The following is a 13,793-nucleotide window of genomic DNA, read 5'->3' as shown; positions in this document are numbered from 1 at the left end:
GAATCGCGAGCTGTGTGGCATGTAGCGCCATCTTGTTGAAACCACATGTCAACCAAGTTCAGTTCTTCCATTTTTGGCAACAAAAAGTTTGTTAGCATCGAACGATAGCGATCGCCATTCACCGTAACGTTGCGTCCAACAGCATCTTTTAAAAAATACGGTCCAATGATTCCACCAGCGTACAAACCACACCAAACAGTGCATTTTTCGGGATGCATGGGCAGTTCTTGAACGGCTTCTGGTTGCTCTTCACTCCAAATGCGGCAATTTTGCTTATTTACGTAGCCATTCAACCAGAAATGAGCCTCATCGCTGAACAAAATTTGTCGATAAAAAAGCGGATTTTCTGCCAACTTATCTAGGGCCCATTCACTGAAAATTCGACGTTGTGGCTCGTTAGTAAGTCTATTCATGATGAAATGTCAAAGCATACTGAGCATCTTTCTCTTTGACACCATGTCTGAAATCCCACGTGATCTGTCAAATACTAATGCATGAAAATCCTAACCTCAAAAGAATCACCCTTTAGAAATGATTTAGCATTTTTTTCCCAAAATTTAAATAATTTGCACTATTTTATTAATATCTGCTATAACGGATATCTGCTATAACGGATCGCTGCCTGATAGGCAAATTTGCAAAAACTATTAGTGTGAAGTATAATGACTACTGTATGAGCTGTCATGATGCGGAGGAAAAGGAATCAATTAAACACCTCTTGTGTGAGTGTCCTGCATTTTGTGTAAAGCTGGGTACTATGTTCAGTTTTCAAGCTGAAAACCAGCTTGTTTTCACGGTTACTTTTTTTAATTAATAAATTTAGAAATATACAATTAGTTGCAATCAATTCCTTTTCCATCCATTATTTGGCAAGACTTGATCAAAATATAATCGTCTTCATAAATATTTGTAGTTTTAATTTAGTGTTTTGGTGAAAAAACCGAACATAGTACTCACCTTAAGGTGTAAGCGAATTTTTGGGGCATATAGCTTTAGATTACTGGCGGACCTGGAAAACGTTAATTTAAGCAGTCTGTTAATGTTTTTGGAACAATCTGGTTGGTTCAACAAAAGAAAATAATAGTGAAAGTTCAGTGGTTACAACTAGAAGTGCCCATATGTGATAGGTATGTACTTTTCGTTAAATGTGATATCACAATGGACTGAATAGTCTAAGTGAGCCTGAAACTTAATCGGGCTGCTACTTTAACCTAACCTAACAGCCGTATTTATAAAAAGGTAATCGACGTTCATAAACGACTGATAGACTATTTTGTGAAAAATAGCATTCGTAAACGATTAATAGCTTACCAAACCGTTAATAAGTCTTTGGTAAGTTGCAAAAATTTATTGTAGGGTGTACCCTTCTTTAACTCTTTGATAAAATTGTAAAACGCTTGTTTTGGGCAATGCATATAATTATTCACAGTTTTATGCTATATATCATTATATGTCAATACGTATAAAATCGGCGAGTTTTTTTATAAAAAAAAAAAAACTGTTTTGATGCAATTTTTCCAAATACTAAACCAAATAAGAGAACTGCAGAAATATACCTACAGAATTCATACCTACCAATATTATGTAAATTTATCGTCATCTTATTATTTTACTGAAAAATTCGTGGAAAATTAGCTCGAGAAATTAAGAAATTAATTCGATGAAATCAAATAGATTAGAGATGGGTTTTTAATAACAATAGACTTGATATGCGAATACAATCAGGTTCGGTTAATACCAATATCGATACTTAAGGCCGGTACAATCTTCCTTCTTGCGAAAAAATTTTATAGAAATCATTATTTCTCATATAGAAAGCGGTGTTTTTTTTAGGTAACTGGGAGCGTTATTTAACAGGGAGCGATTTTTGTTATTAGTTATTACACCCAAAGACAACAAACTTTAGGAATATAGGAAATTGGCTTGTGTCATACCAAATGTTGCATTTACCATGTTAGTTCCATACATGTTTGCAATTTTTTTATTTGTTTTTCGTTTTTATTTTTTATTTTTTAAAGGAAAAGCTTAATTTTCTTAATGAAACAATGTTAAATTTTAGGCAAAAAAAAATCCCCTTTATGGAAATTTATTTCCTGCACTTAATTTCTTTTTATTTGCATTTTAATGCTATGTCAATACTTGTCGTATACGCGTTTGGTTCGATAAACGAAAAGTATGAAACTAACACCGTAAATGGTTTGATCTCCTCAGTAGCCAATTTCTTATATTTGTGTATTGTCTTTGATTACACCCAAACACACACACATACTCCTAGCCCTATATTTGCAAAAAGAAGAAGAATGTGTAATTATTTGTTTTAGAAAATAGTTTTATTATTGAAAAAATACAATACAAATCTAACAAATAAGCTTCACTATATCAAACCAATATTTTATTTATATTTATTCAACACATGTTTTATTTTACTTACATAATTCACATTCAAATATACATATGTGTGTCTGTGTATGTGGTTGCTACTTGCTATTACAAAATTAACATTTTATTTTTCCTTTGGCCATTGATCTGTTACTCCTTTGATCTATAACTAACACCGTAAATGGTTTGATCTCCTCAGTAGCCAATTTCCTATCTTTTGACCATATGCAAAATAATTTATTGACAGTTTATCTAAGGAATTTAAATGGTAAAAGTAGGCTAGAATTTTTCTTTAACTTTTTTGCATATGAGGGTTTGTGTATTGTCTTTGATTACACCCAAACACACACACATACTCCTAGCCCTATATTTGAAAAAAGAAGAAGAATGTGCAATTATTTGTTTTAGAAAATAGTTTTATTATTGAAAAAATACAATACAAATCTAACAAATAAGCTACACTATATCAAACCAATATTTTATTTATATTTATTCAACACATGTTTTATTTTACTTACATAATTCACATTCAAATATACATATGTGTGTCTGTGTATGTGGTTGCTGCTTGCTATTATAAAATTAACATTTTATTTTTCCTTTGGCAATTCATCTGTTACTCCTTTGTATATTTTCGGAACAAAAATATGATCCGTGTTTGCGTTTTAAACCCACACAAACAGTTTTAATAAATAAATTAATCTTTAGCTGATAGCCTTAGCAGCCAATGCTACTTTTCTTTTTTTATCATACATTTACTGTATGATTAAAATAAACAATAAATAAATAAATTATTTCTTAATTCACATTGCAAATGGCGCCATTTTCAATTTTAGTACCAACAACGATATAATCGGACATTTCTAACTCGAGATATAATTTGTTTAGTGAAAAATGAGCAAAAATCTAAAAATAACGGGATATATCAAAAACTGTTCCATAAAAAATTGTTAATCTTTTTTTCGAATTCAGCAGATCAAAGTCGACTCCCATCAAGTGTACATTTTCAGTGTAAACTAGTGCTATCAAATGATTGTATATTGTGAGTAATGTATTCTGTATAAATTAATTTATCCTGGGTAATTATCAAGGCATATTAAAGAGTTATGCAATCAGGTGACTAATATCGACATTCATATTGTCAAAGGCTTTGTTTACGTTTAGTAGGTTTGTTCAAAGATAATAAAAGAGGAAGATTGGCTTGCGTCATACCAAATGTTGCATTTACCAGATAAGTTTAATACATGTTTGTAATCTTTTAGTTGTTTTTCATTTTTATTTTTTAAATGAAAAATGTAATTTTCTTAATGAAACAAAGTTAAATTTTAGGCAACAACAAAAAAAATTACATTTTCCCCTTTATGGAAATTTATTTCGTGCTCTTAATTTCTTTTTATTTGCATTTTAATGCTATGTCAATACTTGTCGTATACGCGTTTGGTTCGAGTATTAAACTAATGTGGTAAATGGTTTGATGTGCTCAGTAGCCAATCTCCCACCCAATAAACACAAACGTTTGAAAAATACTAAAATTCAATAATTTTTCAAACATTTTTTCAAAGGATTAGGGTAATATTCAAGTTGAGAAATTGTTGAGAAAATCGCGTTCTCAACAAAAAACAGACATTACCCTCAACAGTAAAATTCAACACAATAGCAATAATTTCTCAATTGTAATCCTCAAATTGAAATGCATCGCTACTCAATAATTTCTCAAACAGTTTTCAATGTGAGAAAAATAAAAAAACTAGCATTGTTGCGAATACTTTCAAACCACAATTTGTATGAAAGTCAATCCTAGTTCTAACTGAAAGTCAATACTAAATTTCTAGGGATTTTGTTTTATTTTATTATTTTTTCGTTAACAAATATAATAATCTTAAAAATAACATTAATAATATATGAAAATAATAATATTATACCAATCAAAATGTAATTATCTTATTAAACGTATTAATAAATAAAACTATGAATACAACTTTAAATATCTTAAACATTTTTACATGTATAATTCCATTTCCTCCATAATGTTGGTGTCATTAATATGCTGGCAATTTGAAATAATTACTATCGAGGAACTTGCTGGCTTGTGTGTTAGAATAGATTCCAGCAAGAGGAAATCACAAAATATCAAACTGATGACGGGATGTAAATTGATGTAATGCACATTTTCATCCAGAAGTTCTTGATATAGGAATTGTTGCACTTTGTTTTAATTGGTTGCACTTTGTAAGTTTTCTGAAAACTTTTCTTTGTTGTTTCCTTCATCGGTTTTTCATCGGCCAACATCTTCCAAGAATATACCATTCAATGATTTTAGTTTTCTGCAAAACAATCGAGTTTTGTGATTTCCATTATGTTTTCATTTCACTTTTTATTTTGACTTACCAATTTGTATTTCTTCCAACTGACCAGGTACTTCGTGATTTCCTCAAGAACGTTGGTATTACAAAATTGTTGTTATTAAAATACTGGCAATTTTCAGGAACTTGATGGCCAGATAATTGGAATAAATTTCCAGCAATTTCAATTCACAAAATAACAAATTAAACCGATGATGCGATATAAATTAAACTATCGATGTGATGCGAATTATCATCCAGTAGTTGTTGATATGGAAAAGCATAAATACCAAGTTTTTTTGGTTGCACTTTGATTTATGGAAACTTTCTCTTCTCGATAAGCCACTACCATTTTTCATCGGCCAGCCTCTTAATGTGTCCAAAAATCAGCATCCAAATATTTTAGTTGTCTGCAAAGAGATTTGAGTTTAGTGACTTCCTTAAAGTTTTCATTTCGTGTTTTAGTTTTACTTACCAATTATTATAAGCAATTTCAATTGATTATTAAAAAATTTCCACATTTTTGTATTTCTTCCACGAACTTTGTTGTCCAAAGTAGTATTGAAAACCATGTGGTTTTTTCGTTGCATTTCAGGGTAGTGTTTTGTCAAAGTTTTCTCCAATTATCTTCAACACATTTTCAAAGTTTTCGTCAACATTTTGCCAAATTGGTTGTAATTCGCAAACAATTTGAAGATGAATTGAAGATGAGCTTTTTCAAGTCAAGTTGAATTTATGTTGAAAATGATATTTACCCTCAAACTGAAGAGGTGTTGCATTTGAAAAACGCTCATCCTGTGTTTATTGGGCATCTTCTTCTTTTATTATCTTTGGGTTTGTTTACATTCTTTGTTTACATACATATTGCTTTTTATATACATTGTGTTATTTGTATGGGGTTAGTTTTATAAAAGAATTTTCTTAAAAAAAACTCTTTTATTTATATACACTATGTTCACAAAAACCGAATTCAAAGTGCGCAAAATTACAATTCGGGAACAGCTCAAAGAATCACAATATGGCATAAGCAAATAAATGTTAAAGAAAGTATCGCTAAACTGAATCGAGGCATTAAGGAATCTAAGAGATGCAATAGCAATAAATCATGTGGGACTTGTGGCAAGTCTTAGTGATCTCATATTAGCCGTTAATTTGGATCAGGAACGAGAGCCAAGACGAGAATCGTTTAAAACATTGAGCGCTCTACTAGGTTATCTACCCCATGAATCGGTGGCTCCATTTTTCCACATTGTATAAATGATATATCGAGTTAGGGCCGAAGTTGATAAAGCTGGTCGAATGTTAACAAAAATATGGGTCAAAAGCAGATAAGTATAAATGTCGTTCCAAGGTATTGCAGCGTTTACAACAAATGCTTGAAACATTGGCCGTATTCAAGCTTAAGCAAAAATATGACTTGAAATCTGTATCAAAAAACAGCAATAGCGAATCCATAGTTATGTACAATACGAAGTCCCATCATTATGGAATAAAACGTTTATTTGCTGCAGAACAGAGAATTGATTTATCGCATTTGTTTAATCGGTCTAATAATGATGAGATGAATATGAACAATTGCGCAACCATATGTCGATCACTTGATGCCTTTACTATTGGAATCATGGCTGGAAGTAAGACTCCAAAAAGGGACTGGTTCAATGAGAGGTATAAAAACCTTACTAGCGCTTGATGAGGCAATTATATACCCACAATCAAATTACTTAATTTTATTTTTAAAACTTCAGAGGCTCATTAAAAACGTACGGCAACCAATCTAGCAAAATTCTGAAGTTACTTTTCTCCTCTCATCGAGTAGTTTCAACTGGGATGATTTTTTGTTTGGACCCAAAAAGTTGAAAATTGCACCACAGTGTAAAGGGTGATACGGTCAAAATTTGGTCAATATAAACTTGACGTATTTCTTTCAATTTTGCATTTAAAAAACCTGAACACCCCTCATTTTGAAGGTGTCTGTGTGTGTGTAGAATGTTGCTCCTATTTTGATTTTGGAATTCACTCTTCAGTTGTCAAAATGCCGTCCAAGCAAGAAGAGCAGCGTATCCAAATTTTGCTCGCGCATCGCGAAAATCCGAGCTACTCGCACGCAAAGCTGGCAAAATCGCTAAAAGTTGCCAAATAAACCGTTACAAATGTAATTAAAGTGTTTGGGGAACGTTTGTCGACAGCCAGGAAGTCTGGATCGGGGGGAAATCGAAAACCGGAAGCCGCTGAGACGACAAAGAGAGTTACCGGTAGTTTCAAGCGAAACCCTAACCTCTCTCTCCGAGATGCCGCAAATAAGCTGGGTGTATCGTCTACAACCGTGCATCGAGTCAAAAAACGAGCCGGACTATCGACTTACAAGAAGGTAGTGACTCCAAATCGCGATGATAAACAAAATACGACGGCCAAAGCGCGATCCCGGAGGCTGTACACGACGATGCTGACGAAGTTTGACTGCGTGGTAATGGACGACGAAACCTACGTCAAAGCCGACTGCAAGCAGCTTCCGGGACAGGAGTTTTATACGGCAAAAGGGAGGGGAAAGGTAGCAGATATTTTCAAGCACATAAAACTGTCAAATTTTGCAAAGAAATATCTGGTTTGGCAAGCCATCTGTACCTGTGGCTTGAAAAGCAGCATTTTCATAGCATCTGGGACTGTCAACCAAGCAATTTACGTGAAAGAGTGTTTGAATAAACGTCTTGTGCCTTTCCTTTTTTGGCCGGATTTGGCATCTTGCCATTACGGTAAAAAGGCCATGGAGTGGTACGCCGCCAACAACGTGCAGTTGTTCCCAAGGACAAGAACCCTCCCAACACGCCAGAGCTCTGCCCAATTGAGAAATACTGTCAAGCGGAACCTAAAGAAGACCAAAAAACTGCTAAGCTAAGCAGCAGTTCAAGGCAAACTGGCTTTCTGCGGCGAAGAAGGTGGACAAGGTGGCTGTACAAAATCTGATGGCAGGTGTCAAGCGTGAGGCCCGGCAATTCAGATTTGGAAAAGCGAAAGCCTAACTGAATATTTTTCCTGAATTTTATACTAATTGAACTTGAAAAAGAAATTTAATTTGATTTTTTAAATAAACGATTTCACCGATTTACACGCATTTTCCCTTGACCAAATTTTGGCCGTATCACCCTTTAATTCTCTGTGATATAGTACAACAGAATGAAATTATACAGCCCAGGAGAGTTTACAGAGTTTTTACAGTATTTTACTGCAAAAAACCTTGGTGAATATATCCTACTTGATAGCCATGAGTCAATTGGGCAAACAACAAAATATGATTCTCATCAGTGCAGAATGTCCTGTACAAGGTTAGGTTAGGTGGCAGCCCGATGTATCAGGCTCACTTAGACTATTCAGTCCATTGTGATACCACATTGGTGAACTTCTCTCTTATCACTGATTGCTGCCCGATTCCATGTTAAGCTCAATGATACCATGTTAAGCTCAGAAATGTCACCAGCATTACTGAGGTGGGATAATCCACCGCTGAAAAACTTTTTGGTGTTCGGTCGAAGCAGGAATCGAACCCACGACCTTGTGTATGCAAGGCGGACATGCTAACCATTGCACCACGGTGGCTCCCTCCTGTACAAGGTTGTAGAGCATTTACAAACTATTCAGGTAAAGGGCGCCCACAACGTCTTGGAGGGCAAAAAACATATAATGAATTTATTTTATTGGCTAAAACCCCAAAAATATAGACAATTTGGAAATGCAGAAAATTCTAAACGTTGCTGAATCTAAAATAACAGATAAAAGGTTTACAGGTTACTGTCACTATATTTTAAGATTAGGTTAATGTATTAATGTTAATGTATTGAAAATAAACTGAGAGTTATGTTTTTCTTTCAACCAATTTTTGTATGGTTGTTAGAGGGTGTATACCAACATCATGTAACAAATTTCAGCAGGATCGGATGAAATTTGCTTCTCTTAGAGACTCCGCAAGCCAAATCGGGGGATTAGTTTATATGGGGGCTATATATAATTATGGGCCGATATGGACCAATTTTTGCCTGGTTGTTAGAGACAATATACTAACATCATGTACCATCTATTGCTGCATTAAAATTAGAAGTTACTTTAAATGCTCATTCACACAAAGACAAAAAGATACATACCTCGATATCTTTTTTGCCTCGCCGTTTTTGCCTCGTCATCTCCAATTTCAAGCAAATGTGGTTGTAAACCCTCTGGAAATTTTAAATATTAAAAATATGGTCCTGCCCACCAATATACATTACTTACCATAAACCGGTTGGTCATGAATTTCTGGCACAGACAAAGGTAACTCTTATGCAGTATGGCTCTTATGGCATACAGCCACGTCAGATTGATGCCTTTTAGATGTCGAAGGTATTTCAGTTCTATCCCCCATTTCAGACAATTCAAGACATCGCATTAGTTTTTGTTTCCCTTGCTCTGTTGTCGCTGAACGTTTTCTTGTTGGGGGAGAACATCACTTGCAATAGAAGACTGGGCTTGTGTATTCGATCGGGAATTATCTATATTATTGACCAATGTATTGCAATGATCACCATCTGTAGCATTTTCAGTAGATGGTTGGGGTGCATCATTAGGTCTTGGTGGAGTTACAATTTGCTCTGAATTAAAAGAATGTTCCGCCACATTTGGTGTCGCGGTGTCCAGCAGTTCCTTTTTGACCAGACCACTCTCCAATGAAGGTTGTTCTTGTATATTTGAATTGGTAAAATGTTAAGTTTTGACGTAGCTATAGTTTGTTTTGTTCCATCTGTGGTTCGTGCATCGATAAGTGTCATTTTATTTTCCAAGTCGCCTTGAGGTTCCTGTTTAACCAAGTTGCCAACTTGGGTGGTGGTAAATTGAGAATCACCATTTGTTGGCTCTTGATTTCTTTTTGATGTTTCTCCATCACTACGACTTAGCATTTTTGGTCTGTGATGCGTGTCCAGCACTTTCTTTGTTACATGGAGAATCATTGTTAGTATCCAACAATGTTGATGTTTTCTCTTCAACTACTTGCTCCTTTATATATGCATTCAACAGTACAACAACACTACACATACATAAAATGTCAACATAAGTGATCTGCCATTTTAGTTTGACATTATTAATATCATGGGGGGTACACACGCTTGCTCGTGAATTTACCTTTAATTAATACTCGTATGCCTTGGGTAATTATGTTTCGCCACAAAATCATTAAAATCTAGAGACTTTATTTTTATTAAGATCAACCGGTTATCATTCGTTCTTCATCACTACGATGAAAATGACAAAATATCAGAGAGTATAAAAAACAAGAGAACGAAAGTTTCTCTTCTACAAAAACAACAAATGTCAACCGTATAGATGTCGCACAATGCCTGCAGCTTTGGTATTATCGACGTTGCGGTCCAAGCGCTCTTTTGATAAATGCTTTATAAAGGCATCGGCAGTTATAATTTCAAATTGTCCGCCAAAAAATTTAATAGAATGAAAAGATTTATAAAAATGAACATTTGTTACTACAAAGGTGGTTCTAAATGCCATTTTTCTTACGTTTCGTAAGGCCGGCAGAGAATGGAACTGGGTGAAAAAAACGCACGATTTCTATATTAGTGCTATTAATGATTAATGAATATCTGTTTTTATAGAAGGCTTATAAAAAAAGAGAGTAATAGCTATCACTGGTATAAAGTGCACGTTAATTATTTTTTTTATGAATAAGGCCGTAAAAGTATAGAGCACTATGCACATAACGCTTATTATCCATTTATTTTGAAGCCTTCTTAGGAAGCATTTTTGGGCAAATGGCAACACTGGGTTGAATTTATCAATGTGAGGAATGAATACACCTTGTAGTAATTTATTGAACTCATTCAAGATCAAACTACCTTTTTACTAACTAATCTGTGGTGACTTCTAGCTAACTCAGTACTTATGCAGCCTTGAGTCAATGTAAATGCATAACTAAAATGCAATTTAATAATTGAAATTTTTATTTTTTACGTAGAACCCATCATAGTGGTATCATTGACGGAATAAATGGAAACTCAATAAATTTTTCAATGGGTCGTTTGCTGTTTAAAGGTAAATACTATGTTCAGTTTCCGCAACGAAACTCCGTACAAAACCTAAAGGTTGGTACTATGGTACGAGTTGAAACCCACTTTATTTTCGCGATTACTTTTCCTTAAATCAAAATTATAAATGAAAACAAACATATTCCTGTAAAGTCTTGTCGAAATCTAGAGGAACAAGAAACTGAGCATCAATTGAGTTAATTTATTCGCTTTATATTGAACTGTTTTAAGCGAACATAGTACTGATCTTAATGGGTATAGTAGTAAAACAATTTATCATTTTCTTCTTATTTATTATTATTGTTATTTTTTAGGTGCAATTCTTTGCAATGGAGGAAAATATCCAGAGAAATGCTTTCAAGGCTTTTGGAGTTCCCTGATGAAGCCCACTTCCAGTCAGCACTTCCACAATCTCAAAGCAAAGAAACTCGAAAGAAATTAAGGCAACATTCAAGCCTAATATTACCAGAATTTATATTTGCGTTGTATTATATTTTACATTTTATTTCTTGTAATACAGTTACAAAGACTGAGTAAGCTTTTAATTACTTCCGAATAAAAATGAAATCGGTATTCAATTTGATGTTTTCTGTTTTCAGTTGAAAAACATCGTCATCAACTCAATGTAGAAACTTACATAAATTTTTGGTCATCATTTTGATGAAAATCTTTCATTCATTTAATGAAATCAGTAATCAAATTGAAAATTTTCATCACATGTTATTCATTTATATTTTTCCACCACCTCCCCTTTTTTTTTTTGTAACAGCGCATTCACACAAAAATTTCCTGTAAAAGGCATCTTGCAAACATTCATATATTTATGGAAATACATTGCGGCTCCAAGAGAAACTCAAACGGCCTACGAGTTTAGCGATTTGGAAAAAATATAGTAAACAAGAAGTATATACCACAAGAAGTAAGCATCGAGAGGCACTGTGAAGAGACTTCTCATCCTAGAAAAATAGGTGAAGTACCCGTCATAGAAAACCTTTTCAGAATGAGAAACTGAATTCCTACCGCATCGACAAATCTGACGATTGGATATTGTCGTACTGAATACGTCAAATATTTCACGAACACGATAACCATAGTGATATATTTAGGGCCTGGCCACAGTATAAAGAATTTCGAGGAGCACAGTTGGTAAGTAACTAAATTTAAACGTTCACCTTAATTTAATATTCTTACTACATGTACATGTTGTTATTTCGTTTAGATTAACATGGACTTCGGAGTACTGCATAAATACTGCACACCAATATTAGACTGGGTAACCAAACTGATATAGTATATTGGTACAATTTAATTGAGAAAGAACACTATATTAAAAATGCTGGCATTAAATAGTTTTTGATAAAATTGATGTGCCAAACGCAGTTTTTTTTTTGTTTTTAATAGGTATTTTTGTTTCAAATAGGATAACAAAGTAAGAATTAATAAAATGATACAAATTCCATTCCAGAAAAATTACGAATTTTTGAAAATATTTTCGGTCAAACGTTCCCATTTCCCATTATTTATTTGAGAAAATATCACAAAATTTTTAAATTCACACTGAATTCGTATCAGACCTTAAGAAGTGATGCAAATTCAGAGCAACGTTTGTTGAAATAGTGGGCATCCGGCCTATGATATGCCCATCTTGAATTCATCGCTTCTGCGCCAATTTTGCACCAATTCCAAACACAAAAAACAGTCTCACTACTGATTTGGCGATTCTTTTTTTGCAGCGTTACTAAGATATTCATTTTTGTAAGAATAGTTTTAATATCAATTACTATTTTTAATTAAATCGACTAAAACTCTGACTAAACAAAATAATAAAAGTGCTTTAGTTATTAAACTAAACATAAATTTAGGAACTTATGAATTAAGTTCAACCACAGGGGGTCTAAAATTTTTCTGGGGGTCTAAGCCCCCTCCCCAGAGGCCTTTCTACGCTTATGCTGTCATCTACTAAAGACATACATGACATTGTTTGTTTAATTTGTGAAACAAAATTCGTGGTCAATTGAAAGCAAAGACCATAAATTTACTGCAGATATGAATTGAGCTTTGATAGTGCTAGTTCGAGAAAACAGAGATTAGTATCATACTTATAGAAAAACCCCACCGAACTTATTGGTTTGATGATGACAATTTTTATTTTGCTATTTTCATGAAAGTTCACGCAGATTTCTGTGTCGATTGCAATAAATTATTGTGTTTTTGTTCTTTTAAAATTTAAAAATTTTGCTAAAGTAAGTAAATTAAATTTTTATTACGAATCCAAAATGAAAAGAGAACAAAAGTCAAAAAATCAAATTGTGCTATATATAATTGAAAATAAAAATAATTACAAAAACAAGTAAGTAAAAAGTCGGGCGGGGCCGACTATATCATACCCAAAACCACCATTACAGAATTAGTAATCATAAGCATCTGTGGGGTAACATATAGGTCTGGGAGATAAACCGCAGTTGCATATTTAAGAAAATTAAGGGGTACACGTCTATGGGTGCTTTGTGTCAATCTGACTACAGTTCATAGTCAATGTTGCCACGGAAAATGTTCGGTTTACCCTACAAGGACAAAAAAGTTCCCTACTTTCCCATACATTCCCAAACAATTTTCCCTACTATATTTTTCGTTAAATTTAAAAAATTGTAAAAAACAAAAATGGTTCGAAGTACTTTATTATCTTAAAACATGAATATGCAACGTATATAACTTAGAATATAAATTTGTACTACCACCACGGTTGCCACATTTGGTAGAATTCTACCCCAATTAGTAATCTTTTTTGTTAAATCTCTATAAAATAAAATTTTGGAAAAAGTTTCTATAAACAAATTTTTGTGAGAAATTTTTCTATAGAAATAAAATTTTGACAATAAATTCTATAGAAATAAAATTTTGAGAAAAAATTCCACAGAAATAAAATTTTGAGAAAATATTTTATAGAAATAATATTTTGAAAAAAATTTCTATAGAAATACAATTTTGACAAAATGTTCTATAGAAATAAAAT

At 33.2% G+C, this 13,793-nt stretch overlaps 3 long non-coding RNA genes across 3 annotated transcripts; 1 reads left to right on the top strand and 2 right to left on the bottom strand.

Moving 5' to 3' along the window:
• Positions 1-4,200: 4,200 nt before the first annotated feature.
• LOC142238860 (uncharacterized) lies at positions 4,201-5,538 on the bottom strand. Its single transcript, XR_012722848.1, has 3 exons — positions 5,197-5,538; positions 4,768-5,131; positions 4,201-4,703 (listed from the first exon to the last, which is right to left on the bottom strand). It is a non-coding gene; the product is annotated as an uncharacterized LOC142238860 (long non-coding RNA).
• Positions 5,539-8,355: 2,817 nt separating this feature from the next.
• Positions 8,356-9,942, bottom strand: LOC142240209 (uncharacterized). The gene is made up of 3 exons (XR_012723192.1): positions 8,982-9,942; positions 8,855-8,926; positions 8,356-8,793 (listed from the first exon to the last, which is right to left on the bottom strand). It is a non-coding gene; the product is annotated as an uncharacterized LOC142240209 (long non-coding RNA).
• Positions 9,943-10,535: 593 nt separating this feature from the next.
• Positions 10,536-12,155, top strand: LOC142240262 (uncharacterized). Its single transcript, XR_012723211.1, has 3 exons — positions 10,536-10,787; positions 11,095-11,926; positions 12,000-12,155. It is a non-coding gene; the product is annotated as an uncharacterized LOC142240262 (long non-coding RNA).
• Positions 12,156-13,793: the final 1,638 nt, after the last annotated feature.

The sequence above is a fragment of the Haematobia irritans genome, chromosome 5, assembly GCF_050003625.1.
Source record: "Haematobia irritans isolate KBUSLIRL chromosome 5, ASM5000362v1, whole genome shotgun sequence".
In the NCBI taxonomy this organism is placed as follows: Eukaryota; Metazoa; Arthropoda; class Insecta; order Diptera; family Muscidae; genus Haematobia; species Haematobia irritans.
This window is presented reverse-complemented; position numbering and strand designations above follow the sequence as displayed.